The 17,855-nt window shown below is 37.1% G+C and overlaps 1 protein-coding gene across 1 annotated transcript in view; it reads right to left on the reverse strand.

The window, feature by feature from the left end:
• Window positions 1-17,855, reverse strand: part of LOC106713032 (nucleoporin 88) — a 75,104-nt gene that overhangs the window by 56,891 nt on the left and 358 nt on the right. The gene's annotated exons all lie outside the window — the stretch shown is intronic.

Genomic DNA, 17,855 nt, shown 5'->3' on the forward strand with positions numbered 1-17,855 from the left:
CCGTTACGTTCGCGTAATAAGACGCTAAGATTCTCTTATACCCTTAATTATGGTGGGGGTGAGATGGGGTGTAATGACACATGTATGTAAATATTCGCCGTAACGACTCGAGGTGGCGACGTGTGCTCGCTTTAATGGGCGCTCGGTTGTTTTCTTTGATTAAAGAATTTTATTACGGCGTATAATTCACGATTAGAGTTTAAAGGGCCAGGGGCAGGGGCCAGGGGGCAGGGACGGGGGAACGAGCCAGATAAAGCGGCCTCGTAATGACGACTGCGTGATTGTGAATCGTAATTGTTACTGCCGCAACAGAGTTGCTAAAAATTTATGCCTTCGCAAGTGAGTGTGCGGCTCACGTGATAAACTCATACGTTACGGTTTCAAATTGCTCCGGCGGTGGTAAGAGATGCGCTTTTTATTCACCAATTGGATTCATTTTTAGCTCACGAAATAGTGTGTGACCACACTTTTACTTATGATCGTGAAAACACACCAAAATAAATTGATAAGCGTACAAACACGTGGTGTGACGTCAAAGTCAATTAGCGGTTAATTGGTTACTGTACATGCGTCACTAATCACCGGCCATCACCCGGCACCGGACACGCCCGCCGCCACACAATCCGATGACCGTTAATCGACTCCGCAATTAATAAACCTAATGTTACTGCTTGTAGATATCGATTATGTTGACCAACAAATTGTACAGTGCGCTAGACATTTTATTTAACATTTGATACCTAAGAACAAAGACAACACAAGTCATAAATAAAATACGTAGACGTTCGTAGACTTTCCGTAGTACCTCTACGTTATGCTCATTTATTTTATTAATATAATTTTAACTCAAACTTACTTTATAATTTGAAAACAAATTGTATTTATATCATAATTTAAAAAAGGAATCAATCAATAATTTTTTTTTATTTAAGTTTACAGAACTTTTAACCAAAATATGTACGCATCAACTGAAAGCCATTTTATTTAACTAAACCTATATCACGTAGAAATATTATTTTATTTCATAATTCTATTACGTATCATTGTGGGCGGACATGTCTTATCGCAGGCCAATCCCGCGGGGGATTGCGGATGCCCACTAGCTGTCATTACAGGCAATAACGTGAAATTTAAGGTGTGCCGCTGCCATCATTTTAATTATATTACCGGGACTAATATCAATCAAAAATATAGATTGCGCTAATAAAATGATAGTTAAAAGAATGCAGAATTACTAATATATTTAGAAGAATATTTTTTAAAAAGATGGTAAATAAATGCGGTCGAAAGATAATATAATATAACATAATATGCGGTAACTTAGTAAATATCTATTCACTATTCAAGAGTCTTTTGATAAAATGTGCCAGCTTTAAGTCTTATAAGTTACCAGTTAATATCATCATCATCTCACTATACGTCCCCTTTGAGAGGCTCAGAGCCTACCCTAAGTTAGGGGTGACTAGGCCATAGTCAATGCTGGCCAAGTACGGGTTGACTTCACACATATCTTTGAATTCCTTCGCAGATGTGTGCAGGTTGCATCAGGATGTTTTCCTTCATCGTAAGGACGTCGGATAAATGTACATATGTAAATCGAAAAACACATTAGTATATGGCGGGACTCGAACCCATGACCTGCAGATTACTACGACACTTTTACCAGTTATACTAAATTAAAATCTACAAGATCTGAAACCCTCATTAGCATCACCCCCTTTAATAATACTCAAGTCACAACATTAGGTAACATTAAACAACAAAGGAATGGCTATGTCGTTGCACACACGTGATAAAGTCAATTATCACTTTGTCAGTATGGTATCACGTGACGTCACGTATCAAGGAAGCCCGCACTATCGGATTATTTAAAAATATTTCCCCAGGCGCGCCGGTGATATGGGGAGACCGCCACGTATTGCATCGAGTCGATACCAGATATGGAACTGCTAGATGTGACATTATCTATACAGTCAAAATCTGTTATAACGACATCGAAGGGACTACTCATATTGAGTCGTAAAAACCGATAGTTGTAACAACCGGTGACAGGTATTAATAGGAAAGATATGTAATAACATTCAGCCAGGACCTTTGATTTTGGTCAATTTAACCGGTATGTTGTTCTAAACGATGTCGCTATAAACGGTTTTGACTGTATATATAAAAGAAAGTTGTGTTAGTTACACTATTTATAACTCAAGAACGGCTGAATCGATTTGACTGAAAATTGGTGGGCAGGTAGCTTAGAACCAGGAAACGGACATAGGATCATTTTTACCCCGTTTTCTATTTTTTTTTTTATTACGCGCGGACGGAGTCGCGGGTAAAAGCTAGTATTTCATATAGCACTAATTAACTACTAAAACTTCGCATTCTAACATCTATTGAACAAATTCAATAGTATATCTATAGCAAATATCATTAAAAGTAATAAGTAAATAATAAAGTATGTAGCATATCGTTAACAAATGCGATCAAGAAGAAAGCCTTATGTAGCTAAGACAAATGTGGCAGAAGTTAATTGACTGCGGCAAACTTGATGATGTCGATATTGAGATTTCTTTATAAAACAAACTTGTACTCTCCCATGTTTAGTAGATCAGTGTTATTTATGAGTAGCTCTGCGCCACCGACGACCAGTGGTCACTAATCAAATATCTTTTCCTTTGCCCACTATTTGACAAAACAAGACAAAAACAATCATTCTCAAACTTTAAGGACCCAATAATAAAAAAGTGTTTCAATTCGGCATCCAAAATGCAATTTTGACACATAAAATAAATAAAAAAAGTATTTATACCAGACGCCATTTTACTAAGGGTATGTTTTAATATACTATTTTATAACCACGTTGACGTCCATTACATGAATCAGCGGCGGTCAAAGGGTTAAAACAGTGTCTGTGAAAATTATTAGTATTAAAATATTTGGTAAACCGTTAAGTGTATTCGAGTCAAGTTTCACTTGAAATCTTTTTATTGACGTAGAGTATTTAAAAGTGTTAAAATGAACGTTTCAGGCTAGAAGTAATTATATACCAAAAGCATTTATTATTTCATATTCAAAGGCTTATCATATGGGACCCCACTGAATCCACTACCATTTGTGATGAGATATAAGTTAGGCAGAGGGAGAGAGAGAGAGAGAGATGAAGAGAGAGGGAGAGGGAGGGAGAGGGAGTGAGAGGGAGAGGGAGAGAGAGGGAGAGAGAGAGAGAGGTAGAGTGAGAGTATAATTTATAAATGAAGTAAAATTTTTGCGATTTATCATTTTTGAATGTCGGAATAAATTAATTCTAATAGTTGTGTTTTTTTTTGTTATTCTTCGTAAATTTTAAATAATGGTAGTTTGAGAACCGCTGTAAGAACGAGGAACGAATGGCATATGTGAATGATTGATTAATGGTGTTAGCACCCGAGAGGATGCCGGTCACATTTTACGAATAAGAGTTACAATTACGAACACATGACTTAAAATAATGTGGATAACATCAAATACAATTATGTGATTACGTTGATTAAAACATTACACGTGAAAGTTAAAGATCCAAATAAAATAATAACGCATAGTATCAATTAGATAAATAAGAAATACGATAGAGCTGAATTAAATTAAGTCTAGTTGCAGTCTATTTGGTAAAGATTGGTATTGTATTAACTGCATACAAAAACACTGGACATTATTTTTGTGAACATTTTGTAATTTCGTTTGACGACAAGTAACAGACAAACATTTCCTCTCTATGCCATTAATATAGATTAAGAGCTAGCACTGCGTTTCCACGATCCCGCAAACAACGTACGGAACTGGACGTAAGTTGATTAATTAAAAAACCACTCGACACGTAAGGACGGACAAATCCACGTGACAGGGACAGTCTATAATCATTTATCTCGAGTTTAATAAAAGCTGGATCATTAATAGTTGTGCGAGGTAATGTTGGATTAAGTTTTATTGTGTGAGAGACGGTTAGGATCACAAATCTTATAGCATTCGAGGGAGTGGTTAATTAACAATAAACATAAAAGCAGATACATAGTGAATATGATGTATGACTACCATACACATTAGCCAAAAAGGATACTGTTTTAAATTATTGGCATCCATTTATTTTATATCATAAGGTGGCAAACTAGCAAGCGGTCATCAGTGTCCGCCTAAACAGCGAAGCAACCGCAGCCCATAGACATCCGCAATTGAAGATGCGTTGCCTACCTTTAATCGACAGAGTGAGCGCACAGAAAGAGGATATATCCTCTTCCTATGCGTCCTCTCCTCCGTCAAATCCACTTCCCTTTCCCATCCATTCCTTATAAGAAAAGGATGGGAAGGGAACGTGGACAAAAACTAGGCCTCCCTCACCACACTCATCAGACGAAACGCGGAATTGTTTCCACTTCACGCCTGTCTTTTGTTTGGTCGTGGTATTTCATCGGTCAACTCGGCCCATTCGTGCACCCAACAAATATTGTTGCAGGATCTACCGCTGTAATCTATGTCCATACTTTCGTGTCCCCCGAAAATTATGATGACGTCATTCATATTATTAAGTTATAGATAAAGTAGATTTCACATAGATGCAATAATAAAGAAATGAATCATATGAGTCATAATTAATAATAATAAAATTCTATCAACGTGTGTCTTGTTATACCAGACGTCCCCAAAGCAATAAGAATCGTAACACAATCGCAAGTATATACGGAGCTACTAAACCGTCCATTATATCAGCAGATTAAAGGCCACTTTACTCAATATTCCGTAAAATATTACCCCATAAATAGAGGGCAGCAGAGACGTGATCAAGTCGGACCCGTGTGTAATCCCGTTAAAAATTGCCAAACAGAGAACAAACCGACAATGCCCAATGATTGTTCATCAAGTAGCCTAAAAAAGAAAATAGAAAATACAAGTATACGTATAGAAAGCACAAATTAATGACCGAAGCGTGGTCCCGTAGGTATTGTAGTTTTGAAATAAATATGAATGTCTCCTAACACATACTTATGTGACCTACTAGCAGATAAGTATCAAGTTTACAAAAATAGATGAGTAAATTTAAGTAGATTGTCTCAATCAATTTATATTTGTTCACTAAAGAACCCTAGAATTTGTCAACAACAAATCAAGGTTCCCGATGATATCCGAGGACGTTACGAAGATGCCGACAGATACGAATGGCATCGGCGGTAACAGGGTCGCGGCTAAATGACCGCCGCCGTTGCCTTCGCCGGACGTAGACAAAAGCGATGCCGCCGTAATAAAGCAGGATTGATGAAAAAGCGCTAAGCCACGCCGATATGAGGCGCGTCACAAAAACAGAGCGAAGAGCGGAACTTTAAATATTTTTCGCTTACGACTTAATGGTCGAGCGACTATAATACAGAAAATAGAAATGCTTCTGCTTACTGATATCACAACCTTTCCTTAAATCTGTGCAGAGCTCTTTAATTTACGTCACATTACGATACGTTTTGCCGATTAATAATAAGCAGAAGTTTGTGACTTGGGCCACAAACTCCGGCGTCTTCCCAACGGCTTTAATACAAAGCTATTGCTATTACTGAGATCGCAACGCGCGGACTGGCCATCGAACACCGCCCAGCTTAACCGGACTCACTTTACCGGGATTTCGGATATGACGTAAAGCACTCACTTAGCCCCTACCCGCTCCTCACTCCTCACCACATCCGCGTCTCCCTGACCGACTTTTTCTCCTCCTATTTATTAGCTTAGGTTACATTCGAGGAAGGAACGAGGCTTCGGCGAGATAATCTTCGGAATATGGATGCGGATTACGCATCCGACTCGCTCTACCATTATTTTCGCCGTCTTTATTAAATAAGGTTTACGAAATTGGAATGTTTCGTTGAATGGATTAGACTTGAATTTAAAGAGAAAAAGAAAACTTTCGCATTTAATCAAAATAGGATCAGCCGATCGAGCCGACATTTAAACAAGTTTCTCATGTAAGTTTTTTAGACAGAAATATACAGAAATTAGTAAGTTATGTTTTTAAAACCCTAAACTGGATTTAAGAAATTTTCATTTTCTATGAATTTCGTAACTGTACTGAAGCAATCAAAGGGAAGATTTCACACTAATCATTCAAGAAGTCCAGAGGAAAGTTGACAACAAATTGTTTGAAACTGGCTCCCACGTAATCCTATATTAAAATTAAAGGAATCGCGAAGGACCAGTACACACAAAACGTACGTCCTGTGATAGAATAATGAATCTGACGTAAAATGTTAACTAGTCTCCTTATTAATAATTAAAGTCGCCACAAAAACGGAACGGACATATTTACAGTTGAAACGAAATTAACATCTCCCGCCATATGCTTTGTTGAAAGGGCATAGTCGTAGCCCGGGGGGACACCTGTCGACCATACAGTCGACCATACGGACCAAACATATATTAATAACACGTTAATTTATTAACAAGCGCTGTTTATCCAGGGATTAACCGAGAATAGTTTTAGTTGAACAACAAAGGACCCGAAAGGGTTCAAAGCGAATTTCTTGCCGACATATTTACCTTATGTTGGAGGTGATAGTAATTTTACGCGAGGACGGGCGGGGCTTTGCTTTCGGTCAAACATTTGCTCAGTACGTGCCTGTGTTAATATCTCTAATACTCTACAGTTATATATTTATGTCATTGTGGATTATTTTAACTTCAGACAAATTCCTTTCTTAGAATCCTAATCCATTGATCATTATCTTGGGAAAATTTGAAACCAAAACTATATAAGTTTTTCTATAAACTCAAACAAATACATATGTAGTAAAAATCACTTATTTCAAATAAAAAAAACGATTGTAACTCAGAAGTCCTTTTTAAATGTACTGTTAAGGAAACTGTAATTAAATCTCGGTACAGTCGTGCGTCTAACAAAGAAGGTTTAAGTAAACTTTTAGTAAAGCCAAGAAAAAGGCACCTTTACAAATCAAACATCAAACCCGGTCTCTCCCGGGGCGGGCATAGGGCAGCGGGCAACGGGCAAACAGTCCTGAGCTCGCACAAAAGGCGAAAGGTCCGAAACCGAAGCGATGCATCATTAATAAGCCACCGGCCACATTCATTGTTGCACTATATTTAATAACTACCCTTAGGAAGCATAGCGTACTGTGGGCAACGCAAGTCGTAACTATACAGCGATAAAGATTGCACTATTACGATTGTTGTCGATGTCTTTCTTTTATACAGTTATACTTGATTACTTTCAAGTCTTCTACATTTTTACATAAAAAATGCTTGAAAGATAGTAGTAATACGTTATTTAACTGCGTGTAATCTAATCTACCTTTCATCCCGATAGGATAGCGATTGTATGACTTATACAAGCGGTCGCCATCGACTTCATCAAATACATCATGAGTATGAAATGACTTTTTTTAAATGTTACATAGACACTCAAATTGTATTAATATGTGTATATATAAGTTTTATTTAATTTGGATAGAAAAGTATGCAAACATCAAAATTACTTTTAATAGCATGAGATTAATGTTTGAAATATTTTTTAGCTAAAGTATTGTTGACCTTAACTCGAACGAAGTGAATGGAACGAGAATCATTCAACGAATTAATAACTGATGTAATTAAGAACCACATGAATGATCACAGTCCGAGTGAGCTGTGTATTGTAGGTGACAGGTGTTGTGTGGTCGGCTGTAAGCCAACCGTCGCAATTGAATGGAAAGTAACGCCGGTAACTCTGTGTTTTAGCGAACACTAGGAGAGCAAATAAAACTATTGTTACAAAGGCTACTAAACTTACATAATTAATTTGATTTGTTAAACTGCTTTTAAAACTTTAAAAATAAAAAATTAAGTATTTTTTTTTGTTATAAGGTAGCAAATTCAATAAAAGCGGCCACTTGAATTCGCCGTAAAAGCGTAACAACCGATGCTCATAGACGTCCGACATCCGCAATTTCAGATGCATTACCTATTTTTACACGACGGAGGAGGGGATGGCTAGGAAGAGGACCCTTCCTTACTTAACAAGAAAGGGGACACAAATAATAATTTTTATTAAATGTAATTTTGTCCTCAGAGCGATTTTGTACCAATATGATCCTCAATAAAGAAAAAAAATGACTGACATTGAAGGAGTCCTTCACTCGCGGAGAGTTTCCGTAAGTATACAAACATAAAAATTCTCTACAATACTTATTTATGAAAACATTTAACTGGCAAAGTGTAATTGTCCTACGATAGTAATAGGGTAAAAGCCGGATAGTTGCCACACTTTTTAAAAATCTCCTTTAAAAAATTTGTACCAATACATTTTTTATTCAAAGTGTGTATTCCAACATAGTTCATTAATCTTCTAACATACCCTAACTATAAAAAAATTATAAATATTATAAATTTTAAGTAAATCCACTTTAATATGACCTCTAAAAAAGAGGATAGTTGCCAACTATAGCGGATACTAGCCTAACGTTAAAAATGGTTGGGGGGATAGTTGCCCAACGTGAGGATAGATGCCCGTCTGTTTTTATTTTCAAATAAAAATGAACTTATGTTAATTTAAATAATCAGTTTTTATTATTAAATACAATTTTTTATAAAATATTATTTAAAGTTAAACTATAATTATAAAATTATAACAATAATTGACTCCAAAATAGTAAATAAGTGTCCAAAATAAAAATGTAATGTTATTATTTATTTCGGTTCGCAACAACGGTAATTGTTTCTCCTTTTTCACCGGAAGTAAGTGATTCCACTGTTCTAGTACCTTTCTTGGCCAATACCTTGCCTGGTTTATTGTTGAGTTGGACACCACTTTCATCCATATTAAAAATTCGATCCGGCTTATCTAGCAAATCGTTATCAGTTAAGACGGTTATGAGCAGATCAAAAAATTTGGCTAATTCAGCTCTGCTTAGACCCTTCGCTCTTTGAATTGATAAGCCCTCAGCTTGCCTCACACCTATTTCGGCATTTTGCTGTTGAGTATTTATTTTATTTTAGATAAACTATGGTAAAATCAAATAAAAAATCACCAAGAAAAAAACAGTAAAAGTAAATGAAAAAAATGAGTAAGAAAAAAATCTGTTTTTGCTTGTTAACAATGTATAGTTAGATAGTTGCCGCAGGGCAACAATCCGCAAAAGACAGTAGGGCAACTATCCGATTTGATACGGATACTTGCCCTTTTTATTTACGAAATATATAAAACATATTTAACAATAAAACCTAATAAACAGTGCAATTTAAACTCTAATGAACTCAAAGAAATTTATTTTTGACTGAAATCGCAATCAGTTATAAAAATATTTAACAGAGATCACTTACCAATATAATTCTGGCGCTCGTCAATGTATCGCCGCGGAAGATGTTTTCTCACACGGACAAAACACATACCCCTATTTCAACGGCTTATGCGGCACTAAGGCCTGTGAGGGGGACGCTTTTAATTATGATCAAAAAGAAACACAGTCAATACGTCTAACATAGAGCATTTGAAACTGAGGCATGTATCCGTCCGAGGCAACTATCCGGCTTTTACCCTATAGTAAGCATCAATAGATGTTTACAAAAAGCGCGGTTTCGAAAATTTTCGACTTCCGTCGCGAAAAAAATAAAAAGAATCAGATTTCCGAGTGGGGAACCCTTCAGTTTCCTGCGAAGTGGCGTCATAATTATCCCTTAATGATTCGTTCGAGCTCCATCGGTGTGGCCCGGTATTAATATTCCATGCATTGAGTGCGCGTACAGATGTCGCCTGCTTTTTCTTTTAGCTAAAGAAAGTGTGAAAAGATGAATTATAATGTAGCAACTGCATTTAGTATCATTAGTAAACGTTAGTTGTTTACTGCGGACATTAGGAATTACCCAGTATCTTCACCGCTTTCTGATGAAGTCGAGATTTAGTACTGGATTTCAAAATCCTGCTTGATGGGCAGAAGTAATACGATAAACCAAAGAGATTATTTATTAAACATTTTTTGTTTTACGTCGTTTCTGAAGTATGGCACACATTGTTAAGGATAGGAGAAATTGTGTAATATAAAATAAAAAAATAAAAAATTAGAGTAGTCATAGTGCGTACACGGAGCGCGGAAGTGCGCTTTCGAGTCGATTGTTTCACGAGATTTTAATAACGGTGCAACGCAAAGAACAAGTCGAAAGCCATTGTTGACTTCAAGATGGTGGGCGCGCGCTCGCTGCGGGCTCTATTCCAGTTTGATTTCTGTCAAGATGCCGCTGTCCTCTCTCAATCGGGGGAGTTATTAGGGGAGAGAACGTAATTCTCCGTTAATTCCTCATTGATGTAATTAAGAAAATAGGTTTTGATGAAATAAAACCATTCATCAAGAGTATGTTATTAAATGAACGTTTTTAACATTTTTTATTTTACTTTCATTTAAAGCATATAGTTAATTGTTTGTTATTTTATTCAAAGTATTCTGAAGTTCTTGTTTTAGTAGCATTTAAATGCGGAGTAAGAGGTACCTTAGACCCATGGCATGTAGTTAACTCCAAGCGATGTGTGGCACTTTATATAAATTTAACGGCGTCCCAAATTTACTTATTGTTCCTCAAGATGCTTCGTTGTCCCTTGAACAGGTAATGACGTTATTTATTGGCCATAACCCGGTGTCCCAAGGCAGGCACAAAGACAGGCTGCGGTTGATGTCGCCGTCATTAATGCTCGTTATTTAATAGTTTGATAGTTGTGCATCCGCCCCTTTCACTAGCACATAGATTATTGTTATATTCCGACCGCGTGGCCCATTGCGGTGGTGTTACATGATTATTGGCGATTTCGTCGGTTAGAATGTTAATATCTTAGTATTCAAATATTTTTATAATTTGCAAACAAACTTTATGCTCAATCTAATGTTATGTGCAATAAAAGCAAGTTTTGCAAATGAAGCGCATATCGAAGTATAAAACAACGATCTGGAATAAAACATATATTTTTAGTTGTGCAGTCGACAGTCAGTAGTCAGCAGCGGCAGCGGCAGGCGGCGGGGGCAATTATCCGCATCTCGGACACAACAGCGCAGACGTCCTCCACTCACAATGGCTGCCACTCGAGGTCTCAGTGTAACGAACGAATCCACTAGTGCTACTATCAACCGGTCCCTTTCGCGAAACTGGAGCGAGATTGTTTGCGCGACACCCCGCCGGTTAATGATGTATGGAGAGCCGGCGGTGGGGGGCGGGGGGTTCATTAAATGTTGTTTGTAGACGCCCTTTTTTAAAAATTTCAGCCTCCATTCCTTGAAAATATATTTTCACTGTGCGAATGGATGCTGATTAGCGTGGCATTGTGCCGCTTCGACCTGAGGACGCGGCGACTCGACATCTTTCGTCACTCTAGAAAAATTTAATTTGTCCTGTAATAAACAGTCTCGTAAAAATATACGGACGAGGGAAATTAATAAAAGCGCGACGTGCGCGTAGTTTGTCATGTTAATAAATTGACCTTCGAAGCCTCGAGGCGACAATATCGGTGCCTGCGTAAGGTTTTACAAGCGACAATGCGGTAGGCGGCCGGGCGGGACAAGGGCACGCTCACAAAGCCTCGCGGGTCGTCCCGCGCCGCCATCCATCACTCTTCGCCGCCCCGCACTCCGGGCCCATCGGACGACCTCTCTGGGCCCTGATCATTATTTAAAATATAGATGAGTGTTTTCTTTCCGATAATCGAGACTGCGATTGAGGGTCGGACACAATGGCGCCTCTGAAAGAGTCGCCCGTGGTGGTGCGGGGGCGGCGAGCGCAGACCTCGCTTATTTGTATTAGTAAATTGAAGGTGCAGTGTCCACTATAGCGAGACCCCGGCCTCGGGTAGCGGGGGTTTGATTTTTAAAACCCGTTGCCGGAGTGGGGGATCAATTAACGTGGTCTTTGTGAACATTCTATCGGCGCGCAATGAAAAGAGTTGTGATTTTCTTTGATATGCGGAGACGCGGTTTGCCGAGTGAGAAATCAAAGGGCTCCATCGTGATGCATGACGGGTTTTATTAAGATTTAATGCCGCCAACGACACTCGGAGGCGGGAAAAGAACGAGTCTCAAGTATTCGATGTACGTTTTACATGACGCCATTTTGAATTCGGTCGCATAAGGGCTGATGTGAAAACGGAATACGAAATCAACGCAATTCTAAAGTAAATTTTAAATTAATATTGATGCTAAAATTGTTCACTAAAGAAAATAAATTTAGTAGGTGCACTAAGATTACGAGTATTAACTCTTATGTTATAAAGTGATTAAAGATTTTGTACTAGTAGATAGTAACGAACTTAAATCGTCTCAATGTAAAGCTTTCTAATAACATTGGACAAATCCTTCAAAGTGTTGTATAGGAAGTCCTGTATCCGGTCCGGTCCTCTCTCAATCGTCCACCTCTATCTACGATCATCAGCTTAACATGCAAGTTAATGAACACCCGTGGGCATACACTCACGCTGGCCGTGTACCGGGGAAGGGGGTGGCGACCCATCCCCCAACCCCCAGCGCCATCTCGACACGCCGTCTTAAGCCCGACTTACACAGCTCGCCTCTTGTAAAATTGCTACCGATATATGGCTTTATAATAAAGGTGTTAAAGAATCTTCCTATCGTTTTTCAAAGAACAAAATTACAGTGACATGAAAAAAAGGGTCGCCTGTCTTACTTTAATGTTCTAAAGGAATAAACTTTCATTATAGAAGATTTTAAATATCTCACAATAGGACATAAAAGGCCTTAACCCTATTTTATATTGAAGCACCGTTTACGAAGATTTTTATTATGCAATAGTGCGTTAGTTGCGACACACGTACATAAGGTATGGTTAAACATAACATTGGTCTAAGACAACAAACCTTTCCGATACTCAACCGAACCAAGACAACTCACACGGTACTATCGAGACATTATTAATTAAAAGGAAGCTTACGAAGCCCGCACGTGTCCCCGGGCAATCGTCAGACAAAGAACGGACGGAATCGCCCGGGGAGCGGGCGGAGCGGGGTAAAGGCTTCTATCGGTTAATCCGGCCTCGAAGGACCAAGTATCGATGAAACCTTCGATGGTAACATGTACTGTGCATGCTTTTAATTATTCAAACATGTCTTAAGACCTTTTGATAGAAAGCATTATATATTATACAAATAAATTCATGATGGCTTTACAAAATAATTTTGTTTTTCTGTCTTCGGGTATGCGCAAATAGAGTAAGTGCAGCAAGGATTCAAATTGACTGCGTAAATGTGACAAATTTATTGATAATTGTTCATGGTACAAAACATATTATTTATTTTAAGAGCATCTAATTCGAAAGTCAAGCTGATTATAAAGATGTATATCGTACAAGGAGTTAATAAATTTTCCCCCCGAATACCTCAAGCTAATGAGTAAAACAGGCTCACTCCTACCATCCACAACAATTCGCAACGCCACGATAAATAAGCCGACAATCGGAACAAATGGACAGGAGGCGAATTAAAGCCGGTGTATTTCGATTCTCATATATTAGGCACATCGATCTCACACGTCCCGGCAAGAGCGGCGAATGCTCGCAAGCACGCGATCGTCTTAAGTTCCCACACCCACTGACCCCCTCCCACCAACCCTACAAAATTACACAAACAATTGTTTTGCAGCCGAATTGCGATAGGATTAAGTTGAGATTTGATTGGACTCGAGTAAACACAACTGTTTTTGGCCGCTGTTACACAAACCTGCAACAATTTCAATTTTAATATGGCAATTTCAGATTTTTTTTCCGTCGTCCTTAATTATCACCTCCTTATAGGATGCCATAATAAATAACATCACTTGTAATGTTTCTCATCTTTCTATTCAACAATTTACTCATCAAACAGGTGTATCGTGAGTTGATATAGATACCATAAAGAGGAATTGAAAACCTCCTCCTTTTTGAAGTCAGTGAAAATAGCAATAATATTGAAAATGCCGGTGTGACTGACGGTCGCACTTAACACGGTACATCCAAAAACAAAACAATCCGAGGCTCACCTCCACGCGTCCGTTTGCTTCCAGTAAATTTACATCTGGGCCATGTATCCCGCAAGTCCGTGGGGTCGGCAATAAAGTGTTCTTAGCGGAGTAGAACGTCTTAACGCCCTCTAAGAGCGGCCGGCGATCACTTCTACATTGCGCTGTCTGTCGACTATACTTAATGTACCAAACTTGTTCGTTATTAATGATTCTTGCTACGTTTTCCTTTACGATTTTGATAACTATCTTTGTTTCAAAATTCGAATACGACCTTCTATAGACATCAATTAAACTCGTATACACAATACACGATGAAAAACAATATTTGACAGTCATGTTACATACCACTAGAGATTAGGCATATACAGATCAACGCAAGTTAAAACAAATCAATTTCTACATAGATAGTTGTTTAGTAGTTCTAGGAACTAAGAAGGCAAGGTAAAGGTTTACATATGTTTGCTTATGCCGATGCTATCTTATAATAATGGCGAATGGCGATGTTTGCACAAGGGATCTAGAGGTGGGCGCGGCTTAAATTGGTTAACCGTGAACATTAAACTTTGAGTGAATTAGTTATTTGCTATACGGTATCTGATCAACCCAAACTGGCTACGAGGGCCATAAAGGTTATATTAAGGTTGTGAAGGTGTTTACTATGATCTTGAGTTAAATATCTACTAATTATATCATATCAACATTCAAATTAAACCTATGAATTAATAAATGATCAACCATTGCTGTGTAAACAATAGGTTTCTTTAGTTGCCATTTAGCTCAAAGGATGATTTGCCACTTCTTTAATATTACTGCAGTGACTGAACTGTCAAGGCATTTGCACGCAGGAGTATTTTTTACGCCGCGTTAAGACGCGTTTACATACAGCATTTCCATATATCTGTTAATACGGCAGCGCTTTTAAAACGCGATACTTTATATCGCGTTGTGTTGCAATTTGAGTACTGGAGGAAGGAAACAAGAGTAATTTTAGAGTGATCATCACTCGGAAGCAGCCAACGTGAAGTTTTAACACAGCGTAAAAAAGCGCCCGCGCAAATGCGGGCTAACTTATGGGAAAACGCTTTGATCGAAATTCGGGTTATATGTAGACATTAAAAAAACTCGAAGGTTGCATTGCATAATGTAAGAAATTAACTTAAAGTTCCGAGATGTAGTAGAGATTTAAATCTGCAAACGGCAAACGTGGGCACACCTAAGATCAGATTAACAATTGAGCCGGACAAAGGGCTATTTGGTCCGGCTACGGTCTATTCTACAGATATATAAATTTACTAGAACTGACACATACAGTCAAAATCTGTTATAACGACATCGAAGGGACTACTCATATTGAGTCGTAAAAACCGATAGTTGTAACAACCGGTGACAGGTATTAATAGGAAAGATATGTATATAACATTCAGCCAGGACCTTTGATTTTGGTCAATTTAACCGGTATGTTGTTCTAAACGATGTCGCCATAAACGGTTTTGACTGTATTTCTAGTATAGTTTTGACAGATACTTTTTTGACATAGTAAGAGATTGCTATGATTTATTAAATTATTTTAAACATTAAACCGATTTACGATTCAAAAGCAACATGTGAACAAACTTCCTATAAAACAACGAGAACATAAATTAACATTAATACAAGTCGCGTCGTATGTTCAGGTGAAATTAACACCGGAGAAATTGCATGAAATAGTCTAATGCGATGTTATCTAACAGTAAGCAGAAATAACATTTTTTTTAAATGTTCAAATCGCTATGTCACATTTAGCTGTAATAGCGCGACGTTGAGTACATCTTGATTTGGGCACTGGCCACTATAAATTGCCCTATGAGAAGTAGTGATTTAATCGGCTACCTCAAGGTCCCTCGGGAGACACATTAAATCGTATGGTCAGAGGATAATTAATTCCGCGGTCTCTGCAAGTGAGATTAATGGCGGCTGATGGAATTGAGAGCCCTTTCCGATGCCTATTGCTTACTTGACCTTGTTAATAACTTTTAATCACTTCACGTTAAATAATAATAAATTTTGTCGTAATAATCAATAAAAATAAATTAATCTTGAATTAAATTCAAAAGATTTTAATTTACGTTAAAAATAAGTACGTTTATTTCCAATTTAAAAAAAAAAAACAATTAGTACCCTATGTGTCCTTCTGGACTATGTTCTACATCTATGTCAAATTTCAAAGAGATCTCTTTAGCAGTTCTGGAGATACCTTGTAACAAACATCCATCCATCCATCTAAACATTCTTCTTTATAATATTAGTAAGATATTTCTAAATACAAATATTATATTATAAATAATTTAACATAGTTCTTGAAAGTGATATGTCGCGGATTCCGAGTGATAATCATTTTAAATGGTCAATATTATTGTCCGGTACTGCTTTATTTGATCAGTGCGCACATCGGCGCTGGCTCTGTCCAAGAACAAGTCTGTCAGTTGTCAAATGACCACACGCACTACATAGTGTCATTGACAGACGTCAATCACGCACCGCATAAGCAATGTTACCATTCTAATAAAATAAGTAACGTCATAAATTGATAATCTCCGACATATATCTTTTTATTTATAGGATATCAAAAACTTATTCAAGTTTGAAATAGTCCCGATAAAATGTTGATTTGTTGGTGAATTTGTCTAAATTTAAAAATTTAATTTCAGGTCAAAACAAAAATTAAACATCATTTCAATATCTTAGAGTTAATGAAATTGACCAACCTTCAATAAACAATACCTCTTTATAGTTTCAACAAAATGCAACATCTACTGAACAAGAACATACCTGAAACAAAAAAAAAACTCATCATCTCTGAGTATTACATATGAACCAAAGACACCATCTATCAATAGTACAAAGAAAATGAAAACATCTAAAGCATTTTATTTTATTGTAGCTAAATAACCTAAAAAAGTATTCATTCACATTCTCTCGGCAAACGGTAACATAGATCACTAATAGATCTCAATTTAGAAATTGATTCAATAAAATGCATAGTAGTTGAGGAATAAAACTACATACAGTCCTACCTGGATAAATAAGAGTCCAAGAAAACTCAATATTTTTCTTTCTCATAAAGGTTTTTCTCTTACCTAAGTTTCTCACTTACGGAGGTTGTCCGTCCGGACCAGAAAATGACTCTTATTTATTAAGGTTTCTAATTTATCCTGGTTTGACTGTATTTAGTTATTTATGATAACATTTCAACCTATACAACAAAGAGTTACATCAGGTATATCTTATAAAATATGTAACTCATTTTGTTGGATGGGTTTGTACACAATTACTAGTGTAATTTTTATCTTAGTGAAATAAATGCTACTATGCCCTAAAATTAAAGAAAAAAAGGACACGCCATATTACTTACAGGGCAGTTTTTTTATCTCCCTGGTGCACAAGGTTTGACAAACATTAAAGTTTTAGCTTAATTTTTTACAGCTAGCTACCTACCTGTTGCCTACCCTACTTGGACTAAATTTATTAAAATTTAATATAAATTTTTACATTTTGCATGTTTGTATTTATAGGTAAAATGTGATTGAATAATAATAATTATGTCAAACGTACCATAAAGGTTTTGTGTTTAGAAAAATCAGATAGCGGATATTATTGCATTATTGCATTACATTGCAGATTTGTTAAAACCCTTGTAATATGCAATTGCAAGAAACGAACCAAGTGATTTGACTTATTGCAGTCCGAAAATTTTATTATTCAAAAGCATTGAATGCTTTCTATTGCAACTACCAACAATTATAATTTTGGTATTTTTCTATAAATGTTTCTAACTGACACTGATCAATTCCAAGGATATTGGTAGTAAAAAACTATAAGTTATTTTTAAACTAT

The sequence above is a fragment of the Papilio machaon genome, chromosome 21 (assembly GCF_912999745.1).
Source record: "Papilio machaon chromosome 21, ilPapMach1.1, whole genome shotgun sequence".
Lineage (NCBI taxonomy): Eukaryota > Metazoa > Arthropoda > Insecta > Lepidoptera > Papilionidae > Papilio > Papilio machaon.